The sequence below is a fragment of the Lactuca serriola genome, chromosome 8 (assembly GCF_051521515.1).
Source record: "Lactuca serriola cultivar US96UC23 chromosome 8, Lser_US96UC23_V15, whole genome shotgun sequence".
Lineage (NCBI taxonomy): Eukaryota > Viridiplantae > Streptophyta > Magnoliopsida > Asterales > Asteraceae > Lactuca > Lactuca serriola.
Genome location: NC_136415.1, coordinates 166,234,731 through 166,253,477, shown reverse-complemented (window position 1 = coordinate 166,253,477; position 18,747 = coordinate 166,234,731). Strand labels below are relative to the sequence as shown.

At 41.4% G+C, this 18,747-nt stretch overlaps 1 long non-coding RNA gene across 2 annotated transcripts; it reads left to right on the top strand.

Annotated features, from left to right (window-relative positions):
- Positions 1 to 13,760: 13,760 nt before the first annotated feature.
- Positions 13,761 to 17,517, top strand: LOC145070527 (uncharacterized). 2 transcript variants are annotated; one of them, XR_013689977.1, is made up of 2 exons: positions 13,761 to 14,387; positions 17,365 to 17,517. It is a non-coding gene; the product is annotated as an uncharacterized LOC145070527 (long non-coding RNA). The 2 variants fall into 2 exon arrangements; XR_013689978.1 differs by having other exon boundaries at positions 13,761 to 16,137.
- Positions 17,518 to 18,747: the final 1,230 nt, after the last annotated feature.

The following is an 18,747-nucleotide window of genomic DNA, read 5'->3' as shown; positions in this document are numbered from 1 at the left end:
ACGTAAAGGTTTGGGCCCAATTTGGAAAATTGGGTCATATGTTGGGCTTTGACTCATAGTTGACTTTTGGGCCTTTGGATTGGGCCGTGGGCTTGAATCAAGCTAAGATAAGGGTAAAGTAGTCTTTTACCCCAAGCATGGACTTATGGGTATATGTTGGAACCTAATTGCTGATTGGGTGTTTTTTTGATGATTGACAATTCAAGAACCTGTCATCTAACAGCTAGAGTTTTATGTACGAGACTTCAGCAGTGTGAGGTGAGTTACCTTCCAGTAGAAGTGGGTCGAAGGCACCAATGTCGGCCCACTAGTAGTTGATTATAGTTGAGATGATTGTCTTTTGTGATAATTGTCTAGTATGTCGCTATCTGTTATGTGTTATATGCTACTATGCTATGTTGTTATGTGATAATGGTAGTAAGAGGGGAGTAGTCCTCGTGTTATGGTCATTACTAACGAAGGGTAGGTTGGGCACCCCATATATGGCTGACAGTATGTTTTTGTTATGTTTTTATGTAGTAGTGGTAAGGTGAAATAGACCCCGTAGCCAGTTGAGATAAACTAGAGGGTAGGTCAGGCACCCCAGAATGGCCTGACAGGGTGGGTCGGGCACCCCAGAAATGCCTGGCAAGGTAGGTCGGGCACCCCAGAATTGCCTGGCAGTATGTGTTTCATATAGTATGTGGTATGATGGAGGAATTCACTAAGCTTCGTGCTTACGGTTTTCAGTTATGGTTTCAGGTACATCGTTTTCAAAGGAAAGGAGTCGGCTCGATTGCAACGTATCACATTATGTTTTCCTCACATGAGATCTTTGGGATGTTACATTTTTAGTAAAGCCTATGAAGTAATTTTATTTGTGGCTTTAATTGAGCAAGGTATATGTTTAATTTGATGCAGTTTAGTTAACTAACGCTCATTGTAATGTAACGATTCGATGTTTGCTAAAAGCAATTAGCAATCATTGTATGATAACAAACATTCTCATTTAGGCATTGAACATTAAAAAAAAAATTACTCGAAACATAAATAATGGTTGTGTGTTGTGTGTTTTGTTGTGTGTCTATGGGTGATGTGTGTGCGTGTGTGTGGATGCGGATGTGACGGTTGTATGTTTATGTACGACCATGAGTGTTAATGTGTTGTGTGTGTCTATATGAGTAAATGGAAATTTTTTGGTTAGTGTTAAATACAAGAAATAACAATCTACTTTCTTGGATTTTTTTTGTTATAACATCATACTTTCATGAAGTTGTTGAGGTATGTGATGCTTCAGGCCTAAATGATATTCCAAGTTGAAATATCTGCAACTCCTTATTTTATATTTATTTTTATTATATCTTTATTATATTTATTTTTTCGTATATGAAATGCTATTTGCATGATTGATTACGTTTTTACACTTTATTCAAATTTATATTCTTTTCTATAAATCATTATTTTTAAATGTTTTCACATAAGAACGTATATCGGATATTCAAATAAATAAATATATTAATTTTAAATAATCAATATAAAAGTCTAAACAAAACTTATATCTCATTAGTTGAATAAATAAATTTTTTACTCATGGTCCCACGGGTTGTAACCTAGTATAAGAATGTATCATTTTGACTGTTTAATTTTTAGCCACGTGCGAATAGAGATGCATACAAAAACCGGTTTCATTATTCAAAACCGGATCCAATCCGAAAATGGATTAGGTCAAAACCGGTTTTGACCAAACCGGATCGGATCGGATTTAAAACCGGATTTTCAATCGGATCCTAATCCTATATTCCAAATCGGATTTGATACCGGATCGTAAACCAGATTCTCTAAAAACCAGATCCAAATCCGCCCCAAAATCCGATTATAACCCACTAAAATCGGTTTAAACCGGTTTCAAATCGGATTAGAATCGGATTCGGATTTTGGTTGGAACCGGATCGGATTTTGACCGGATTCGGATCGGATTTTTGATGACGTAAGCGAAACCAGATCGGATCGGATTCGGATTTTGTGCATCTCTACATGCGAATGCAATGTCTATCGTTGTATTTGGGTATAACTTTTGTTTACGACTTTTAATATTAAATGAATTCGTGACAGACAATATTTTTTTTTTTATCAATTTCTACATATTTATAGCACATCTATCTAAATTTTTGGCTCAACTTTAACTCAACACTATTTTACATGTACAATTGTATTGCCGCACGAACACGACTAGTTTCTACTCCTATATAACATATATCACAGGAAAAAAGTCAATCATAAGTATTAAATGAATAGAAGTGATAGAAACTAATCATGATGTGTATTTTTTTGTTTTCGAAAAGACAAATGATATATAATAAGACTGGAGGGTGTGAGTGGGAAACTCCGCTTACTTTTTATGGGCCACAACATCATTTCCCTCACTTTCGTTTCCCTCACATAAATCCAAGAAATGAGTGGGAAGTTTTCCTCACTATTTGTTTTTTTTTTATTTTTTTTAAATAAAATTTATTCATTTTTATGATTTATAATTTTTAAATTAATAATAAACATAAAATTTAATTAAAAAAGAAATGCATTTCATTAATTAAAATAAAAATTACAATAAACCTAAGATTTAAAAAAGTAGAATATTAAAAAAAACACAAACAAAAAATCAACCAAACTAACAACCTATGGAAAATACTTTTTCATAATTTTTTTCTTCTTTTTCATCACGAGCTCGAGAGCCGGTCCTGATAGATGGTCGGTGTTTTCCATCAAAAACTTCATATCCTCCGTTTGTAGATGGTCGGTGTTTTCCATCAAAAACTTCATATCCTCCGTTTCTTGTCTCTCTGCGCGCTCCTTCTTCCTTGGTTCTTCTTTTTCTTTGTCGAATGTCAAACGCTCAGTGAAATTAAGATTATATCGATCAAACGATGTTGTTATTTTCCACATTTCGTCAAGGTCCATGCTGAAATCCGATGCACCCGAAGAAGACCCTTTTTCCTTCCTCTTTGCTTTGTCCCTACCACCCGACCACACAATTTCTGCTAGCTCAAGTTTCTCCTCATGATTTAAATCTAGACCGACCCGAGCATCAGAGGAAGTTGTGTAACCACTACTCCACTAGAGTCTGTTTTCGTTCACTTTGATTGTTGTACTTCAAAAATAAAATATTGCTCGTATTTTTTCCACCAAGGACTTTTAACCAATAATTTCCAATAATCGTGTCACTTGAATGGTTTCCCGACTTCCTCAAGGTGAAATTGCAAAGCTTCTTGAAGTATTTATTCGTCGCCTTGGCCGCTTCTTCGTTGAGTTTTTTCTAACATCCGGATTCCCAGGTATCCTATGTTAAGAATTTATATGGAATATATGAGGGGGACTCGGCGAGTAAGCACTCAGACTCACCGAGTGGGATTGCACATTTTTGGTCGGATTTAATGAAGGACTCGGCGAGTCCACGCTCTTTAATGAAACCCTAATTTCTCAGGTTTGGGATCTTTTAAGGACCCTTATAGCCACCATTTGCGGCTACCAGACCCTTGAGTGAAACCCTAATAGTGCTTGAGTATTTGTGATGGAGAAGAAGCCATTATTGGACTTTTGTGGGTTTGTTTTGCAAGAAGAAGTTGATTCCAGCTTAGAGGAGGCCAAGGAGGTTGCTTATTTGCGGATTGCAAGCAAAGGACATCATCCTTGAGGTAGCATATCGATCCTTTTTCTATTTTGTTAGAGAATCCATGGATCTAGGGTTTTCTATACCCTTTATTAGGTTAATTTGTTGGGAATATGGTCCCTTATCATGTTTAGATATCAGATCTAGATCCATAGTGGTCCAGAGAACTTATTCCACCTTGCTTTATGAGGAGCTATGGAAGAAATGGACTTAGGATGTTGTATTTTGGGCTAAATCATCAAGTAGTGTCATTTGGACGTTGCATGGGTATCAAGTTTGAACCTTTACGTGTTTATTGAGCTTGGGGAGGTTAGATCTATGGATTAGAGGAATAGATATGACCTCAGAAGGTCATTTGAGTATGAGCATGGAATGAACTCGCTGAGTCCATGAGCGGACTCGACGAGTCGAGTCGGGGTTGCCCCACGATTCATGTTAGGTGTACCTCGTCGAGTGGAAGGAAGACTCGATGAGCCATGAGAGTCTGGAAGGATTCAGAGGACCCGCTTGGACTCGCCGAGTCACCTCTATGCACTCGACGAGTACTTGGGATTTGGAATCCTAGGAGGAAGACTTGGGGTGAATACTGATGCGGTGTGGACAGTACCCATACTACCGAAGGCATCGGATCAGTGTGCAGCCCAAGTAAGAATCCTTAGGGTACCAGGGATCAAGTAAGATTGGGATATCTAGTGTGTGTACACTCGAGCGAGTCTCTGATATCTTGTGTTGTATTTCAAAGAGACATTATGGCGGGGACACGCCACAGGCCAGGGTCTAGTGAGGGGGTGTGAGCAATGAGGACCTCCGCCAGATGATTCATGATGAGGTGGCTGCTGCCATCCGCACTGAGATTCTAGAGATGTTCGGGTCTATCAAGACCACCCTGATCGAGACTTTTGATGAGCGGTATGCTGCTCTTACTGATGCTGCTGTTGATGCAGCCACTACGGCCGTTTCTGCTGCCAGGCTGCAGGGGGTGACGCGTTGCTGTACCGGGAGTTCAGCAACACGAAGCCACTAGAGTTTGATGGGACTCAGGATCCGATAGTTGCGATGAGGTGGATCTCTGACATTGAGGGGTGCTTCTACACATGTTCATGTCCGGAGCATTTGAGGGTTCGGTTCGCGCTGAACCAGCTTCGCTTGGGGGCGAAGGATTGGTGGAAATTTGTGACAGTGCACCATTCTTCTACAGAGCTTGCCGTGGTGACCTGGGAGAGGTTCATCGCTATGTTTCATGATGAGTACGTTCCCCCGGTGGAAAGGGAGCGTTTGGCCCAGGAGTTCTTGACCCTCAAGCAGGGTACAAAGTCTGTTACCGTGATCACCAGGATGTTTCATGAGAGGGCGATGTTCTGCCCTGAGCACGTATCTTCTGAGCAGGCACGTATGAGCCGTTATTTGAGCATTTTGAGGAGAGACATCCGCGAGTTCATGGCGAACTCGACGTACCGAACATTTTTCGAGCTTCAGGAAAATGGCCGGAAGAGGGAGATTGAGCAAGAGACTCAGGCCAGGGAGGAGATGGAGTCTTAGGGGAGGGAGCGGCGACCGGCGCAGTCCCAGCCGGCTGCCAAGCGGGCTAAGCCCGCCGATTCGAGATCTGGGAACCAAAAGGGTCGCACTTGTGGCAAGTGCGGCAAGAGTCATGAGGGGGTGTGCAGAGTAGGGTCTTGCTACAAGTGTGGCAAGGAGGGGCATATGACCAAGGATTGCCCCAAGGGGTTTGCAGTTTGTTTTCACTGCAACCAGACTGGACACCGGAAGGTCGAGTGTCCGCAGTTGCGAGGGTCAGCTCAGGGAGCTTCTCAGGGGTCTGTCCCTGCTGCTGTTCAAGCTACAGAGAGTCGGCCGGTGAAGGTCGAGGCGTCGAAGGCTCGCGGGAGAGCCTTCCAGTTGACAACGGGGGAGGTCCGCGCAGCACCCGATGTTGTGGCTGGTATGTATTCGTTCATATGTTTATTCTGAGTTTGTGGTGTTATGCTTATATTGTGATATGCATAGGTACATTTCTTGTGTCTTTTGTGCCTGCTTTGGTATTATTTGACTCGGGTGCGAGTCGGTCTTTTGTGTCGTTAGCCTTTAGTCAGCACATCAATATTTTTCGTGAGGCGTTGAGTCGACATTTGCAAGTTTCCATAGCTGACGAGAGAGTAGTGTATGCCACTGATGTGATTCGAGGATGTGTACTCGAGATATTCAGCGTTGAGTTTCTGATTGATTTTGTCCAGATTCCTATGGGACATGTATGTGTCATGGTGGGCATGGACTGGTTGAGTAGATTCGGAGCGGTTATCGACTACGAGCGACAGTTGGTGACCGTACGAGACCCTAGTGAGGGAGTTCTTACGGTTTATGGCGAGGGTACTCGTTCTGGGTCGGCGTTTTGTTCAGCCGCGAGAGCGAGGCAGTGTCTACAGCAGGGTTGTACTGGGTATGTGGCTTATGTGATGGATATGAGGATAGGTGCAGAGAGACCGAGGTTGGTCGATGAGGTCCCGATAGTGCATGAGTTCCCAGATATTTTCCCCGAGGAGTTGCCGGGTGTGCCTCCCGAGAGGCAGGTGGAGTTTCGTATTGATTTGGTTCTGGGGGCAACGCCTATCGCCAAGGCGCCCTACCGCCTTGCACCTCCAGAGATGCAGGAGTTGTCCTCGCAGCTTCAGGAACTGCTGAGGAAGGGGTTTATATGGCCGAGTAGCTCGCCATGGGGACTGCTGATCCTTTTTGTCAAGAAGAAGGATGGTTCACACCGGATGTGCATCAATTAACGGGAGTTGAACAAGCTGACGGTCAAGAACTGTTACCCCTTACCGAGGATCGATGGTTTGTTTGATCAGTTGCATGGAGCGTCTTGGTTCTCCAAGATTGATTTGAGGTCTGGATATCATCAGATGAGGGTGCGTGACGATGATATCCAGAAGACGGCGTTCAGGACTCGTTATGGGCATTAAGAGTTCGTGGTGATGGCTTTCGGGCTCACCAATGCACCGGTGGCGTTCATGGATCTCATGAACAGGGTGTGCAGGCCGATGTTGGATCGTTCGGTGATCGTGTTCATTGATGATATATTGGTGTATTCGAGGTCCAGAGAGCAGCATGAGGAGCATTTGAGGGAGATCCTCAGAGTTTTCAGATCGGAGAGGCTGTACGCCAAATTCTCCAAGTGTGATTTCTGGTTACGGGTAGTCCAGTTTCTAGGGCGCCTCGTCAACCAGAATGGGATATTGGTCGATTCGGCCAAGATTGAGGCGGTGATGAGCAGGGAGGTACCAAGATCCCCTTCGGAGATCAGGAGTTTCCTGGGGTTGGCCGAATATTATCGGAGATTCATTTAGGATTTCTCTTGGATTGCGGTTCCTCTCACCAGGCTGACCCGGAAGGGCGTGGCTTTCAGTTGGGGCCCAGAGTAGCAGGCCTCATTCGAGACACTTCGCCAGAGATTGTGTGAAGCCCCAGTGTTGGCCCTTCTAGAGGGAATGCAGGACTTTGTGGTATATTGTGACGCGTTGATATCGGGTCTGGGCGCGGTGCTGATGCAGAGAGGACATGTGATAGCATACGCATCGAGGCAGCTGAAGCCTCATGAGACGAGGTATCCTACGCATGATCTGGAGTTGGGGGCTGTGGTGTTCGCCCTCAAGATCTGACATCACTATTTGTATGGGGTTCGGTGTACCATATACACGGACCACAAGAGCTTGAGGTATCTAATGAACCAGCCCAACCTGAACATGCGTCAGAGGAGATGGTTGGACGTGATAAAGGATTATGAGTGTGAGATCCTGTACCACCCGGGAAAGGCTAACGTAGTAGTCGATGCTTTGAGTCGCATGGCAGAGAGTGCCCCTTTGCAAGATGTTTTTATGAGGTTGACAGTGATGACTCCGATGTTGGACACCATTCGGGAGGCCCAAGTGGAGGCCATGAGACCGGAGAACCGCAAGCGAGAGTGGGTGATTGGGTAGATATCAAAGTTCATTGCCGATAGCCAGGGGCTTATGACCTTCCAGGGCCGGATTTGGGTGCCATTCGAGGGTGGGGCACGTGCAATTTTGATGGAGGAGGCACACAGGTTGAGGTTTTCGATCCATCCCGAGGCCACTAAGATGCATTTGGACCTGAAAAGAGATTATTGGTGGCCTTGTAGGAAGAGGGATGTGGCTTGGTTTGTAGAGAGGTGCTTGACCTGTCGCAGGGTTAAGGCTGAGCACCAGTGTCCACATGGCAAGTTGCAACCGCTTGAGGTTCCCCAGTGGAATTAGGAATAGATTTCCATGGATTTTACCACCAAATTGCCAAGGACTGCGAGAGGCGTTGATGCAATTTGGGTGATCATCGACCGGCTGACGAAGAGCGCTCATTTTCTTGCTATCAGTGAGAGCTCTTCCGCAGAGAGATTGGCAGAAGTGTATGTGAGAGAGGTGGTATCGCGACATGGTGTACCAATCTCGATTGTGTCAGATCGAGATGTGTGTTTCACTTCCAGGTTTTGGAAGACGTTCCATGAGGAGTTGGGTACTAGGCTGCATTTCAGTACCGCTTACCACCCGCAGGCGGACGGACAGAGTGAGAGGACGATTCAGACGCTCGAGGACATGCTTCGGGCATGTGTGTTGGACTTCGGAGGAAGTTGGGACACGTATCTGCCTTTGGCCGAGTTTTCTTATAACAATAGCCACCATTCGAGCATTGGTATGCCTCCCTTTGAGTTATTGTATGGGAGGAAGTGTCGGACTCCTATTTTTTAGGGAAAGGTAGGGTAGTGAGTGATGGGCAGCACTAAGATAGTGCTTCAGATGACAGAGCAGATACAGCTGGTTAGACAGAGATTGCTGACGGCCCAGAGTCGCCAGAAAAGTTACGCAGATAGGCGTCGATCCAAGCTTAAGTTCCAGGTTGGAGATTTTATACTCCTGAAAGTGTCTCCTTGGAAAGGAGTGAAACGATTCAGGAAAAGGGGCAAGTTGGGGCCCCCAATATATTGGACCGTTCAAGGTTATTGCGAGGGTGGGCAGGGTAGCATACCGATTGGAGCTACCTGCAGAGTTGACCCAGATTCATGATACCTTCCATGTGTCGCAGTTGAGGAAATGTGTAGCCGACGAGTCTGCAGTGGTACCTTTGGAGGATAATCAGGTGGATGCGAGTTTGAATTATACAGAAAGGCCAATCGCGATCCGGAATCAGAAGATCAAAGTTCTGAGGAACAAGGAGGTGTCACTGGTGCAGGTCCAGTGGCAACATCGGAAAGGGTCCGAGCTGACCTGGGAGCCGGAGTTGGAGTTGCGGGTGCAGCATCCAGAGCTGTTTGTCGAGCAGGACTTCGGGGGCGAAGTCTGATTCTAGTGGGGGAGAATTGTAACATCCGGATTCCCAGGTATCCTATGTTAATTTTTTATATGGAATCTATGAGAGGGACTCGGTGAGTAGGCGCTCAGACTCGCCGAGTGGGATCAAGCATTTTTTGTCTGATTTAATGAAGGACTTGGTGAGTCCATGAGTAGACTCGACGAGTCCACGCTGTTTAATGAAACCCTAATTTCTCGTGTTTGGGATCTATTGAAGGACCCTTATAGCCACCATTTGCGGCTACCAGACCCTTGAGTGAAACCCTAATAGTCCTTGAGTGTTTGTGAGGGAGAAGAAGCCATTATTGGACTTTTGTGGGTTTGTTTTGCAAGAAGAAGTTGATTCCAGCTTAGAGGAGGCCAAGGAGGTTGCTTATTTGCGGATTGCAAGCAAAGGACATCATGCTTGAGGTAGCATATCGATCCTTTTTCTGTTTTGTTAGAGAATCCATGGATCTAGGGTTTTCTGTACCCTTTATTGGGTTAAATTGTTGGGAATATGGTCCCTTATCATGTTTAGATATCAGATCTAGATCCATAGTAGTCCAGAGAACTTATTCCACCTTTCTTTACGAGGAGTTATGGAAGAAATGGACTTATGATGTTGTATTTGGGGCTAAATCATCAAGTAGTGTCATTTGGACGTTGCATGGGTATCAAGTTTGAACCTTTACGTGTTTATTGAGCTTGGGGAGGTTAGATCTATGGATTAGAGGAATAGATCTGACCTCAAAAGGTCATTTGAGTATGAGCATGGAATGAACACGCCGAGTCCATGAGCGGACTCGACGAGTTGAGTCGGGGTTGCCCCGAAATTCGTGTCAGGTGTACCTCGTCGAGTGGAAGTAAGACTCGACGAGCCATGAGAGTCTGGAAAGATTTAGAGGACCCGCTTGGACTTGCCGAGTCACCTTTGTGCACTCGACGAGTCGAGTCAAAGTTGACCGTTGACTTTAGGGTTCTAGTCAAGACTGATTCAGGAGAGTTCAAAGAAGGGTAGAATGGCCTTCTACCCAGTCTGTATAGGTGAGATCATGAGAGAGTATTGATTGGGGATGTTATTTGAATAATAGGAGGAGGCTAGGTCGGGACGTCGAGCACGAGAGTTTATCCGACTTCATTGAGGTGAGTCTTCTCATTATACTTTACCTAGAGTGGTAATTAGAGTTATGTGACAGAGTATTTTGTAGGTTTTTGCATGATGTGATTTCTATGTGATTTATGCTATGTATGTGCCAGAGTTTTCAGAGTTAGGACCGTAAGGTCCACAGAGTTAGGGCCAGAGGGCCCATAGAGTTATGGGACTGGAGAGTCCCACTGAGACACATTGACCAGAGGGTCAAACAGAGTTATAGCCTCGAGTGGATAATATGTATTGTATGTGGTATTTTGGGGAACTCACTAAGCATTTATGCTTACAGTGTTGTGTTATGTGTTTTAGGTACCAGTGAGGATCACGGGAAGGCGCCGGCTTGATCAGTACACACACGAGGAGTTTTTACATTTTGATATTGGGATGTTATGTTATGTTTTGACTATGTGATACCATGGTGTTTTTATAACAATTACGAATGAAAATGTGTTTTATAAAATGTGAAAAATTATTTTGAAAATTTGGGTGTTACATTTTTAGGTTGTTGTACAACCCGTTTATTTTTGAAACCCCCTTGCTATTTATCAAAACTTCGAATTCATTTGATGTTTCGTAGGGTAGTTGCCATCTTTTCCTAGCTCCTCCCAAAACCGTTCTAAAATGTGAAACCAAAAATGATCTCCCGGTTGTGCATTTCCCGTCTTCGAATCCTAAGAAATGTCAACCCAAGCTTTTACCAAAACTAGCTCTTCTTGTGGAAGCCATGATATCAACCCTTGTCTTCCCGGTTGTGCGACACTCTCGCGCGCTTGTTGTTTTGCTTTGCGTCATTGTGGGGGTGGTGGGGGTGGAGTTTCGCAAACCATCTCTTCTTCTTCCGAGTCATCCAACTCATCGACAAGTTTGAATTATTGTTGGCTTTGGGTTTGAGTTTGGGTTTGGGTATGGGGTTGGGTTTGGGTTTGAGGTTGATTTGGCGAATGTTAATCGGGAAAAACAACAAAGTTTGAAAATATTTGCGGAGTAACATTCGAACTTGGATCGGGTAATATTGTTTAACATTTTGGTATTGAAATTATAGTGGAGATTGAATGAGAGCATCGAGTTGGGGACGATAAACTCTTTGTGATGATGAATCGATAGCAAAAATGTTTCGAGTGAGGGTGCTTAGACTCGAAACATGAGTTTTTTTCCTTCTATCGAAGGTTGGGGTCTGATTGTCGGGATTCAATTTTTTTTTTTTTTTTTTGAAGAAAATATAGGTTCGGGTTTGATTGAAGGTAAATGAGTATGAGTATTTATAGAGGTTGTAGAGGGTAAAAAAATTACATTTTAAATGATATAACCGTTGGAAATTAAAAAAAAAAAAAATCAAATTTTATCGTTAAATTTTAACGGTTGTTAAAAAAAATATATCCAATCACCTTAGGAGCGAGAATACGGCAAACTCTCCCCCACCTCCTCTCCGCACAACGCTACCCGCACTAGGGGTGCGGTGTTCAGCGGAGCAGGAAACGCCCCACCCCTCCTTCCCGCACCGGCTGTAAAGGTCTATAGGTCAAAACTAGCAAGTAACTAGTCGGCGAGAAAATAAATAGAACAACACAAAGTATTAAACGAGTTACAAACATAAGAAAGGGAGAAACACAAACACTCCACTCCACCCACTTAATCTCCTTTTTCTTACCTTTATGTTTTAACCAAACAAAAACTAGAGAGATTTGATATTATAGCAACAAATGTAGGGGATATGTATCTTTGATGGAATATCTCGTCGTTTCTCCTTTTCACACCAACCATAGCATCCGCGGATTAAGTGGGTGCATGGACCCCACTTAGAAGTGGGTCCCACTTTTTGTTACTAATTCGCCCTTTAAAAAGCCATATTTTTACTAAAATCATCATTCTTAACGCCCACTTATACATAAAATTGCCCTAATTGATATTTTCTTTTTACTGAAAAACCCAATAAATTTGAATTTTATGCTTTTATATATTATTTTATGAAAATGGACCCACTTATATTTAGCTCCTAACCGAGACTACATCCCATAACAAATTAAAGTTTATTTTCGTGTGTATAAAATTACCCTATAAAACTCAAAAGCCATTCCGACTTTACAAACAGTCGTTGGGAATCTGGAAGATATGGAATCTAAAATCGTCAATAATAAAAGATGATACAAGACGTTCAAGTTTTTTTTCTTTTAACGGCACAAGACGTTTAAGTTCATAGCAACTTATTTAATGCTATAAATCAAAGAGCCTTTTCATAAGCTCATAGACTCGTTGCATATTCTCTTTGAACCTTGAGAGCAATGTCAAGTGAGGGAGATGGAGCACCGGCAATCGGAATCGATTTGGGCACAACGAACTCATGTGTTGCTGTTTGGAAACACAACAGAATCGAGATCTTACCCAATGACCAAGGCAACCGAACGACGGCGTCTTGTGTTGCTTTCACTAATGCTGAACGGCTCGTTGGTGATGGTGCCAAGAATCAAATTGCAAAGAACCCAGCAAACACTGTATTCGGTCAGTTTACACACACTTTCTATGGTTTGATATTTTGTGCTTTTCAGGTATTTTGTAGCTTGACTAATTTTGTTATCGAATTTCAGATGTGAAGAGGCTGATCGGGAGGAGGTTTAGTGAAGTAACAGTGCAGGAAGACATAAAGTTGTTGCCATTTAAGGTCATAAAAGGGTCTAGCATCTTCTGAATGAATTATGCGAACATATTCCCCCTAATTTCCAATTGGTCACCATCTTCACTCTTAGCAACCTTCTCGTCTCTTCAAACTTGATTCAAATGAATTCTTTGGAGACCTCCTTTACAAACAGAGACTGCAACACCCATAAATACTCGTTTGATACTTTGATCTACCCAACCTTTCTTGCCTTCTAATGACAAACCCTTGTTCACTTGATCACAAACCATTTCCATTATCTTTACCTCACCTATTGCACCATAATCAAAACAACTCTTCACTAGGATGCAAGAAAATTTTCACTTACAACACTAACACTGTCATGCCAGCGCTTGTTTTCTCCATATATGTGTATGCTCACACCCTTTTTCCGCTAATCACTGGTCGATATGTACATGTGTTTCGTGTTTATTCTACTTGAGATTGTGCATGTCCATAACAAGAAATGATTTTGTTTTTTGCTTCTTTTATCCTAGTGCCAACTTTTAGTATTAGAGAATTGTTTACTTGAAGCACTTTTGTTCCATTCCAATAACTGGCGTTCTTACTGTCACATTCATCAGCAGTCCAATTATCTGTTTCAAAATCATTAATATCACCCTCAAGAATGATTATTTCAATTTCTGTTGCAGCCTCAGCCCCAGTCGTCACAATCTGCCATCAACCAAACTACTATGAAGGGTTCATGACCTTTTCTTTGAATATTATTGCAAGAAATTTTCTTTGAATACAATTGCAAGAATTCCATGTCCTGCCTGTCAACAAATCCAAGCCATATTTTCCTTTAATCATCGAAAGAATGTTTTATCAACATTATAAGTGTAGTTAAAGGGTTCAATTGTAAATATAGAATAGATCAGGGACTTATTTATAAATAGTTAGGTGTTTGTTCATTCTCTTTGTTGTTACTGTATAAATTCATGTTTAGTCTCTATATTCAATTCAGGGTGAAATAAATTATATACATTTCACTTGTTACTTTCTCTCTTTAAATGTGTTCTTGATTGTTTGAATGATATCAGATCAACGATCAAATTACTTTATCTAATTCCACAAAATGAGTTCTCAAAATGAGATTGAATTCAATCTCAATTCATCATCTTCTTCTAGCAATACTCTATCCAATGCTAAGAACAATGATCCAAGCATGTTCTTAGTATCTACACATCTCACCGATAATGAAAACTATATGCAATGGAAGTTTTCTACTCGAATCGCTCTAGGAGCAAAGAAGAAGATCGGATTTATCGATGGAACAATAAAGAGGCCTGAATCTGAAGGATCGGAAGTTGATGATTGGATCAGCAATGATTGTATGTTTCGTTCATGGTTGTTGAATGCTATTTCAAAGGAGATCGCTGGAGCTTTCATCTTCGCAACTACGACACAAGAACTGCGGCTTGGCTGGAACTTGAAGAACATTTTGGTGAAAGCAATGGTCCGCTTATCTACTAATTACAGAGACAAATTGCCTCCATTAATCAATGTGATTTATCTCTATCCAAATAATATACGAAGTTGAAACAATTATGGGATCAACTGAGTTGTCTAATTGAAATCCCTAATTGCAAATGTGGATACGCAAAGGTAATTTTAGAATTTACTTCATCTATGCGTCTGATGCAATTCTTAATGGGGCTAAATGATACTTATGAGAATCTAAGAAATCAAATTCTTGTTCTCGATCCTTTTCCTTCTGTTCAAAAAGCTTATTCTATGGCCTTAAGTGTTGAAAAACAAAAAGAAGTGCAGATTAATTTTTCTGCTCCTAATGAAGCATCTGCCATGTATGTGAAAGCTTCAAATCATCATAACAATGATAGGAAACAGTTTTCATATAAGCAAAAGACCGAGAATAAGAAAAATGGGGACAAATATTGTAATTTCTGCAAGGTAAATGGTCATAATAAAGATGTTTGTTTCAATTTGAATGGTTATTCAATTCTGCAAACATGGTGAATGCAAATCAACAAGAAGATAATCCTTTGTTTCAAGAATGTTCCTCTTCTTCAAATTCAGACAACAATGAATCTATGAATGCTCTGTTTCAACAATTCACTCAGTTTTTGAAGATGAATCAAAATGTTGATCCACATTCTGCAAATTTCTCACATTTTGGAGACTTTGCAGGTATGAACATCTCTTTATTAAATTCCTTAAAGAGTTTTCAATTTGGTAAAGATGTATGGATATTGGACACTCGACCTACTGCTCACATGTGTTCCAATACATCTTATATGGAATGTTTGAAGCCCGTTGATATATATACCCTTATCTTTTTACCTGATGGCTCTATCAAATCTGTGACTCACACATGATTATAGAATTAAACTCAAGATTGAGGTAGTCCTTCAAATGACAAAGCTCATTCAACAGATCAGGTAGAGACTTCAGACAACTCAGAGTCTGCAGAAAAGTTATGTCGACAAGCATCGATTTGAGTTGGAGTTCTAGGTTGGGGACATGGTCTTGCTGAAGGTATCACCCTAGAATGGTGTAATACGCTTTAGGAAGAGGGGCAAGTTGGGGCCTTGATATATTGGGCCATTTCGGGTGGTATCCAGGGTTAGCAAGGTAGCGTACATATTGGATTTTCCTAAGGAGCTTAGCCATATCCACAACACCTTCCATGTTTTGCAGCTTCGGAAGTGTGTGGCTGATGATTCAGCGGTTGTTCCTTTTGAGGATGTTCAGGTTGATGATCCCCTGAATAATATGGAGAGACCAGTGGCAATCTTGGATCAAAAAACAAAGGCCTTGCGTAACAAGTGGTGCCTTTGGTCAAGGTGAAGTGGCAGCATCGGAAGGGTTCCGAATGGACGTAGGAACCCGATATAGAGATGCGAGATCACTAACATGATTTGTTCACTATAGTGGACTTCAAATATGAAGTCTAGTTCAAGTGAGGGAGAATTGTAACACCATGATGTTGAGGTATTTCCAATTTAGCCCTAAGTATGAAGATTATTTGCATTTAAGCCCTTGTGTATGGAAGTGTTGCAAAATGGCCCATAGTGGCATTTTTGTAAATTATGGGCGGAGCTCATGTATGTTGGGCGTAGAGATTGATACGTTGGGTGTACGTTCCAGAACCTCTAACCGTAATTTTTAAGGTTTGGACCCTATATAAGCATAATTCACTCTCCAAGGCTCATTCCCTCACTAGCCTCCAACCCTCATTTCGTCCATTACAACCCTAATCTCTTGTGTGTGTTCCTTTGAGCTTGAAAGTGTGTGTTTGTGTTGTCTTTGAAGCAAAGATAAGATTGAAGAACAAACTTGGAAGATCAAGACCACATAGATCCAGAAACACCTCACCTCCAAGCTTCATTTTTAGGTATAAAGTTTTAAACTTGATGATCATAACTAAAGATCTTGTTTATGTTATAAGTTTATGCTTATTAGCCCCATATTCTTGTTCCTTTTGGGTATGAGCTATCCTAGACCAAATGAGTTGTCCTTTTGGACGTTTTAGGGTAGTTTGAGTAATAAAAATGTGATCTTGGAACTTATTTTCACTGTATTCAAGTATTGAGGTGTCTTACTGTGTTAAGGAGTTGGAGTTTTAGCTTTTGGGCACTAGCTAGTCATGCAACACCATAAAGTTGGAAACTTTATGTGAAGGACATTAGTTTAGGGCCATATCTAAGAATTAGAAGAAAGAGTTTAAATGAATAAGCTCTTAATAGAAGGATTGATGGAGGGTGTCGTATGTTGGGCATACAAATTGGTACGCTGAGCGTACTATGTCAACTTCACGATTTTGGTCGAGGGTTGAGTACGCCCCGCGTACACGCTGGGTACGCCCAAAATACTCAGTTGTGTTGACCAAGTTTAACAATTGAATTTTTTACTTTGACCAAGTTTCACTAAGGGTATTTTGGGTATTCAGAGTGTTCTTTGAGATGGGTCATTGTTTGATGAATATGTGACCAGTTAAGCTGAAATTTGGAGTTGTGTCCTATTTAGAGATCTTTGTTAGACCGAGAGGTGAGTTTTCCTCATTGTACATATGAGTTGAGGGCACCAAGGCCGGCCTATTGGATCAATATCATGTTATACACTGATTGATGGCATGCTAAGTATGTGGTAGATTGCATGATTATATGATAGTTGTTGATATGCGTCAGACTGGTAGATTTGTAGGACTACTTGTGATTATTAGATGTGTGATTATCTATTTGTTGCATATGTTCGTTATCTATTATATGTTGATATGTTATGTTGAGGTTAAGTATTTACTGCTATGTGTGTGAGCCAATAGACCCGAGGGGGGGGGGGTATTCCAGTATGATAAATGAGTTTACCCGAGGGTATTCCAGTTCGATGACTAAGTGGACCCTTTATATATTTGCATTCCAGTCCGATGACTGATTGGGCCAGGGGTATTCCAGTCTTATGACCAATTGGACCCAACATGCAATGTTATATATATATATATATATATATATATATATATATATATATGTGTGTGTGTGTGTGTGTGTGTGTGTGCTATGTTTTCTGGTGGTACTTTGGGGGAACTCACTAAGCTTTGGCTTACAGTTTTATTTTATTATTTCAGGTACTTCAGAGATTATGCGAAAGTGAAGGCGTGATCGTGCATATCTTCCTGTTTTTATGATATTGGGTCTTGGGAGAAACTTTGATTATGATTATACTCTTGAAACAATGATTTTGTAAACACTTTATTGTCAAAATGGGTTGTTTTTGAAAATTTTAAATTTCTATGATTTTTGGGTTGTTACAGAAGGGTTTCTGGAATGTTTATGATGTTAGGGATCTCAGCTTTGCTATGATAATTTATTTAATCATTTTTCCACCTAGCACGACGATCTCCAAATCTGTTCTTTATCAGAAAATCCGTTCACTTAGTCTACTCTTCTAATGTTAAGAGGTGGATGATAACCTTCTCTAGAACCACCACCCAATTGTTTTGGTGTTGCCTTTGACTGTCTTCTTTGTTGCCAATCTCATGACTTTTCATGACCATTACAACCATCTATGGTCATGGCACACAATTATGTAACTTGGATAGTAATATTAACAAATGTATGCTAAAGACCCTTAACATTGCGACCCCTTTTATTATGATTCAGTTATGGACCACCTTCAATGTAGTTTGCCATCAGCATGCAAATGTGCTTTCATACCAACTGACACAAAATGAAAGCAAGAATAACAAATTAGTCATAGTGAATTATTTAAAAATTTTCAAAATGCCTATCAAAGGCTTCCAAAACATCTTTATATAGAAGGGGCTAAAATTGGCGGGCATGCTAAATTTTATAATGAATAAAAATTGACATTAAACAGTCTAATTAAACAATTAAATAAATTTAGGTTATTCTGAAAAAAAACAAAATGGATATTTTGTAAGTATCAACAAAATTATGGAAGTCGGCCGAAACCAGAGGAAAGCTCAAACTAAAGGCCTAAAATGTGGAATTTGGGTATCAAATATTGTAACGCCCCGTTTCTGGTATGTTATTTAATATTATTATTTATTCAAGTTTCAAGAGGAACTCGACGAGTCAGTAGCCCGACTCGTCGAGTAGAGACGAGATTTCGAGCACGTTTAAGTTGGCGACTCGGCGAGTCCATCCTGGACTCGGCGACTCCATCAGTCTGAATGAAACCCTAAATCCCCGGGTTTGTATCCTATTTAAATGACCTTTTGGGCATTCAGTGGCCTCCCTCACCCACAGAAGAGCCTCACACGAAACCCTAGCCACCCTTATCATTTTGGTGTGTTTTTCTCACTTGGTGAAGTTGTGGTCCATTTGTGGAATAGAGGAAGAGGAGAGAAGAGGAGGAATCAAGGGAGAAGCAGTTAGATCCGAGTTTGTGGTGGTATCACAGTCTTCTTTGAGGTATCAAGCTCAAACCTTTGTCATTCCTCGATTAGATCTCTCGTTTGGCTTGTTTTTATCATTTTTGGCTTGGT